This window comes from Gorilla gorilla, chromosome X (assembly GCF_029281585.2).
Source record: "Gorilla gorilla gorilla isolate KB3781 chromosome X, NHGRI_mGorGor1-v2.1_pri, whole genome shotgun sequence".
Classification (NCBI taxonomy): Eukaryota; Metazoa; Chordata; class Mammalia; order Primates; family Hominidae; genus Gorilla; species Gorilla gorilla.
Window position 1 is genome coordinate 130,922,830 of NC_073247.2, and position 7,051 is coordinate 130,929,880.

General features: G+C 42.0%; 2 pseudogenes; one reads left to right on the top strand and one right to left on the bottom strand.

Annotated features, from left to right (window-relative positions):
* Positions 1 to 1,733: 1,733 nt before the first annotated feature.
* On the top strand, positions 1,734 to 2,860 carry LOC101138657 (heterogeneous nuclear ribonucleoprotein A1-like; annotated as a pseudogene).
* Positions 2,861 to 3,455: 595 nt separating this feature from the next.
* LOC115932108 (acyl-coenzyme A diphosphatase NUDT19-like) lies at positions 3,456 to 4,221 on the bottom strand (annotated as a pseudogene).
* Positions 4,222 to 7,051: the final 2,830 nt, after the last annotated feature.

Below are 7,051 nucleotides of genomic sequence, written 5' to 3' on the forward strand. Positions count from 1 at the left end.
GAGGAATACCTCAAAAAAGAAGAGAGTTTGGACATCCACATCAAGTAGGAGGTTGCTGGATAAAATACAGGAGACACAGTTAAGTTGGAATTTCAGAAAAACAATGAACACATTTTTAGTATGAGCATGCCAATATTACATGCAGCATACTTACAGCAAAAACTTGAAAAGATGAAAATGCCCGGTTTAAGTGTGGAGGGTACAGTGAGACGAGTACTCTTGCATATTACTGGTTGGTATGCCCATTAATATACTCAAGTGGATTAAAAATATTCACAACTGCTGACCCTCAAATACTGTTTTTAGGAATCTTCATAGCCTATGACCCAAGAGATGAATTTTAAGGAGTGTATCCTAAGAAAATGATCAGAAACAGGCAAAATAATTTGTATGCAGAGTGCTCATTGCAGTTACTGTTCATAAAGAAAAATTGGAAATAAATCTAAATATGCAAGATAAGAGAATGGCCAAATAACTTGTGGCAAATACATATGATAGCATCTTATACAGTCATTAAAAATATGTTCATGAAGAATTCTAGATACGTGGAAAACTGACAAAGAAATGTTCAGAGATAAGAGCAGGGCAGATAATAGCATATACAACTCACTAACTGTAATCTTAGGCTACTTAACCTCTCTCTACCTCAGTTTACTCCTCTGTAAAATGGCATAATAATGGTAATAAGAATGGAACTTGGAATAGTGCTTTGCACATACCAAGTGTTATGTGTTGGCTGGAGTGTGTGTGTGTATATGCAAGTTTGAGGAGGGGGCAGAGGAGACAGAGATGGCAGTCAAGGGACTTTTGCAATAATTGCAGCAACCTAAGTCAGTGTTTCCATGTCTCAGTCTCTAGTTTCATGGTTGTTGAGAGTCAGTTTATGGTGGCAGTGGTAGTGGCTCAGCTTCCCTGGGCTGCAGATATGGTGTTCTATTCTTTTGTTTTGTTTTGTTTTAATTCATCATTGTCTTTATTTTATAGTAGGAAAACTAAGGCATTTCATGAAAAATGAAGTCAATTGTACAATGCATAATACAGTCAAATATCTTGACACAGAATTGGTGTCTTAACTATCATTTCTCACCTTTAATCAATAAACATTCCTCTATAAAGACAATGAAAAATTACTTATGTTAAATATAGAAAAAATAAACATCATTAATTAAACACTACATCTGTAACCTCTTTACATTCATTAACACTCAGGAGTAAAATCAATAATCATTTTTGTTATGGCTTCGTGTTTCTTTAAAACATTAACTAAAATAGATTTCTAATTTGGGAAACATAACTAATGCTATTTGGTTTTTAAAAGAATTGTATCTTAATCATCAAGCTAAAGACATAGCAAGAAAACAATGACATGGTCACTTGAAGGGTGTCTCAGTCTAATTTTCACCATCTAATAAGACACCCTTAAAGTAATTCCAACAGAAAGTCTAAGAAATTCATCGATCAACTTCCTAAGCACATCAGGGAAGGTGCTAAAACAGTGGACATCGAGAACAACAGCAGCAGAACATCTTATTTAAACTTTTGAGATAATAAAACAATACAGAAGTGGGAACCCTTGTGAAATTTTTTTTCTTGTTTTGGTTAACAAGATCATTAATACTTTACAAACTTCATACATGTGGCACACTGTAAGGTTTAAAGAATAAAATAAGGGCCTTTCTGCCCATGGACGCCGCCGAAGAAGCATCGTTAAAGTCTCTCTTCTCCCTTCCGTCATGTCTAAGTCAAAGTCTCCTGAAGAGCCTGAACAGCAGAGGAAGCTCTTCATCGGAGGGTTGAGCTTTGAAACAACCGATGAGAGCCTGAGGAGCCATTGTGAGCAATGGGGAATGCTCACGGACTGTGTGGTAATGAGAGATCCAAACTTCAAGCGCTCCAGGGGTTGTGGGTTTGTCACATATGCCACTGTGGAGGAGGTGGATGCAGCCATGAATGCAAGGCCACACAAGGTGGATGGAAGAGTTGTGGAACCAAAGAGAGCTGTCTCAAGAGAAGATCCTCAAAGACCAGGTGCCCACTTAACTGTGAAAAAGATATTTGTTGGTGGCATTAAAGAAGATACTGAAGAACATCACTTAAGAGATTATTTTGAACAGTATGAAAAATAGAAGTGACTGAAATCATGACTGACCGAGGCAGTGGCAAGAAAAGGGGCTTTGCCTTTGTAACCTTTGACGACCATGACTCTGTGGATAAGCTTGTCATTCAGAAATACCATACTGTGAATGGCCACAACTGTGAGGTTAGGAAAGCCCTGTCAAAGCAAGAGATGGCGACTGGCTTCATCCAGCCAAAGAGGACAAAGTGGTTCTGGAAACTTTGGTAGTGGTCTTGGACGTGGTTTCAGTGGGAATGACAACTTTGGTCATAGAAGAAACTTCATTGATCGTGGTGGCTTTGGTGGCAGCTGTGGTGGTGGTGGTGGATATGGTGGCGTGGGGATGGCTATAATGGATTTGGTAATGATGGAAGCAATTTTGCAGGTGGTGGAAGCTACAATGATTTTGGCAATTACAACAATCAGTCTTCAAATTTTGGACCCATGAAGGGAGGAAATTTTGGAGGCAGAAGCTCTGGCCCCTATGATGGTGGAGGCCAATACTTTGCCAAACCATGAAACCAAGGTGGCTATGGCGGTTCCAGTAGCAGCAGTAGCTGTGGCAGTGGCAGAAGATTTAAATTAGGAAACAAAGCTTAGCAGGAGAGGAGAGCCAGAGAAGTGCCAGGGAAGCTACAGGTTACAACAGATTTGTGAACTCAGCCAAGCACAGTGGTGGCAGGGCCTAGCTGCTACAAAGAAGACATGTTTTAGACAAATACTCATGTATATGGGCAAAAAACTCGAGAACGGTATTTGTGACTAATTGTATAACAGGTTATTTTAGTTTCTGTTCTGCGGAAAGTATAAAGCATTCTAACAAAGGGTTTTAAATGTAGATTTTTTTTTTGCACCCATGCTGTTGATTGCTAAATATAACAGTCTGATCGTGATGCTGAATAAAGGTCTTTTTCTAAAAAAATAAAATAAATAAGCAAGAGAGCTCCCTGAAATTAGAAACTCTGCATTATAATAACCCCCCCCCCTTTTTTTTGAGATGGAATCTCACTCTGTCGCCCAGGCTGGAGTGCAGTGGTGCAATTTCGGCTTATTGCAACCTCCCTCTCGCGGATTCAAGCAATTCTCCCGCCTCGGCCTCCCTAGTAGCTGGGATTACAGGCGTGCGCCATGACGCCCGGCTAATTTCTGTATTTTTAGTAGAGACGGGTTTCACCATGTTGGCCAGGGTAGTCTCGAACTCTTGATCTCAAGTGATCCACCCGCCTCGGCCTCCCAAAGTACTAGGATTACAGGCGTGAGCCACCGCACCCAGCCGTATAACTTTTATAGGCACACACTTCCTTAAGTTTCAAGCAAGTTGAAATTCAACCCTTATTATTCACAAGGACTTCAAATAGACCAGTTTACAAACAAGCATGAGCACCCTACAAACGGCTCTTACTACGGAGTTCTTAGGATAAACGTGTTTATACTTTGAACAGTCACGTGAGTATCATAAAGATGGCGATTGTATATCACTTTCCAGTGAAATTGCTTGCCTTCCTTTATGATTTCTTCAGTCTTTTTTTCAGCAGACAAAAGATTTTCTAAAAAGTCTGAATATTCTAAGTATAGCTCATCACCTGGTAAAAGCTAGAGCATCCCATCAGCAGTTAACAAGGTGATCGGTAGCCATCTTTCCAGTCCTTCTAATGCACGATCCAAACAAAATTTGTGCAAATCAGAGAGAGGCAAAATTTTCAAGTCTTCTGATTTCGTAGAACTGTGGGGGTGCCAGCCAAATTTCTTTTGATAAGAAACTTTCAGTTGCCTTTGATGGAGATGACCACTGGCAGCCCACCACCTCCGCCAAGTCGGAGGAGACTGGCGGCGGCTCGCGCAGGCAGCATAGGAAGAAGGCCGCGTCGAAGAGGCGAGTTGCGCGGCGCGAGAAAGGGGTGAGCCAGACGCTCCAGTGGTGCAGCCCCCAGATATCGGGCGTGCAGTCGAGGTGCGCGCACAGCCGCAGGAAATGGCGCGGGTCCCGGGCGCAACCGGGCGCAGCAGGCGGCCAGGCCCGGCTGCGGCTGGAGGGCGGGGCGGGGCTCTGGCGCGGGGCCGGGCGGGGAGGTCCTGGGCGTTGTTCTATTCTTGAAGCCAATCATCCTAGCGGAGGCTTCCTGATGACCCACTTTTCTGTCTGAGGGCAGAGGTCACAGTACCCCTAATGGGCCTATTTAGTGATAGAGTCCTGGTAGTCATTCCTACAGCCCGAGGCTATAGCCTGTTCTTCCAGCCCTTCCACTGATTTTTGTAAACTCTTAATTCCCTGTGTCCCATCCTTTTCTCCTCTAAATAACTAAGCAGTTTCTGTTTCTCACCACTGAACAGCGACTAATACAAGGATGCAATTAAAAGTTCTGTTTAGGACATGTAAATATTCTGATACCTATTGATGTCAAGTATGCCTAATGTATACAGAATCTGGAGTACAGGGGTAAGACCAGGGTAAAAAGTTTATTTTATGCTTTTTTCTCCTTCCTTTTGTCTTTCATACAAAGTTTAAATATGTGAGTCTTAAGTATATGAAAAACATTAGGACTGAATGAAATCACCTGAGCAGAGAATGAGAACAGATGCTGTCCCAGGACGTATCTGGGGCACACTCCAACATTTAAAAGTTTGGCAAAGGAGGTGAAAATGGTATGGGCAGCTGAGAAGGAGTAGTGAATAAGAAAGGAGAAAAACCATCAAAGGATGTGGGAGGTATCCCAGAAACTAAGTAAGGAAAGTATTTCAGGGTGTAGTGATCAACTCCGTCAAATGTTGTACTGTGTGTACAAAGTGCTCTGAGTGTGCTTTGTACTCTGAGAGACAGAGTCCAAAGACAAAGTTACAAAAGTGTCCATGGAATCAGAACATAAACAAGAATGGCATTGAAGGAGTGATGCAGGCAAAAACCCAGTAGAATGAGTAGAAGAGAGAATGGGAGGCAAGGATGTGGAGATGTTACATATAGACAACCCTTTGTAGAAGTTTGGATACACAGGGAACAGAAAATGCAGGGGAGTAGCTACTAGGAAGATTTGGGGTTAGGGGAAGGTTTTTGGTTTTGGTTTTGGTTTTTTGTTGTTGTTTATTTTGTTTCGTTTTGTTTTGTTTGAGACAGAGTTTCTCTCCCATTGCCCAGGCTGTAGCGCAGTGGCACACTATCGCTTCACCACAACCTCCACCTACCGGGCTCAAGCGATCCTCCTGCCTCAGCCTCCCAAGTAGCTGGGATTACAGGCACGTGCCACCACACCCAGCTAATTTTTATATTTTTAGTTGAGAACAGGCTTTCACCACGTTGGCCAGGCTGGTCTCAAATTCCTGACCTCAAGTGATCTGCCCGCCTTGGCCTCCCAAAGTGCTGGGATTACAGGCGTGAGCCACAGGGCCTGGCCCCAGGGAAGGTGTTTTAAAAGAGAAGAAACACTAAAGCATGTTTATCTGCTCATAAGTACGATCAAGGAGAGAAGAAGATAAACTGTGAGCGCCAGGGTTTTGAGAATTAGGCAAATAAATGCAGAGTTCAAGGGGAAGGCCCTTGATAGGAGTAAAGACATTCTCTGCACAGTACCAAGAAGGAAAACAGAGAATACGGCTGCAGGTAGGGTTTGTTGGGTTTGGTGGCAGGGAGATGATAGTTTACATCTAATTGTTTCTATTTTCTTAAAGAAATGAAATGCAATATCATCAGCTGAAAGTAAGAATAGAGAGGGGACACTGAAGGTTTGTAGACAGTGAAAATGGTGTCATAGAGTCCTCACAGGGAATGACAGTGGGAGAGAAAATCGAGCACAACTGTGTAGTATAATTCTTGTACAGCATAATTCACTTGTAAATTTTAGTGAAATTTTTTCAGGTGAGCTCTTCCTCATTCATTATCCCCAGGTAGCCACTGACCTGCTTTCTGTCACTATATGTTAGATTGCATTTTCTGGACATTTACATAGATGGAATCATATACTTTTTGTCCCAAATTATTTCATGTTTAATATGTTGTTGTGGATGTTTTAATGTTGTTGTGGATGTTATTGTCTCTTTCTTCATTTTGATTTCTGATTGTTCATTGCTATTGAATATTTAGAATACAGAAATAAAATTGATATTTATATATCAATCTTGTATCCTTTAGCCTTGCTAACTTACTCATTAGTTCTAGTAGCTTCTTTGTAGAATTCGTTGGATTTTCTACATAGATGATCACGTCATCTGTGAATAAAACAGTTTTGATTCTTTTCCATAGTTTTTTTTTCAAGTGAGACCAGCAAGTAGAGTACTATGCTTTCTACTACAATATTCAGTTGTTTATGTGCAGCTAGGGAATGGGGGAACAGTTGGGTTTAATCACAGCTGGGCTTTTGAAAAGGTCTAGTGTATGACCAATAGAGAGTGGCTAATGTGGGGTAGAGGAAAAGGTGGTTGGAGGTGAAGAAAGTCAAGGAAGTGGAAGGTCATGGTGTGGGATGGGTCATCCACATTGATGTTAAAGTCACTAAAAATGATGGACCAGCATCAGCTTGGGGAGGACAACTGAGTCTGGAGGGAAAGGCTTCCTCAGTAGAATTTACACACCCTCTGTTATGGGCTTCTGGGGAGTCATGGGTGCGGGTGTGCAGACCAGGACATGGATCCTGGACACTCTGGGACACTGCCTCCCAACCACAATATGTGCCTAGGCTGGGGCATATAGCTGATCCACACTCCCCTCCTCCCCACCCTCAGAGACCTTCACTCTCAGTTCAGCTCAAAGCTCTCAATAACCTAGAGACTTTTTAGAAACAAAGTCCTCTCTACTTTCTTCCTGGCATAAGTAAAGTTCAGATCTCCTTGTCACAAAGCCCTGGCCATCCTCTGTGGCAAGAGTAAGAGAGAGAAAGATAAATTTTGTTTAGCGATGAACTTATAGCAGAAAAAAACAGAAGACAATTCATTTTCAATTAGATTATC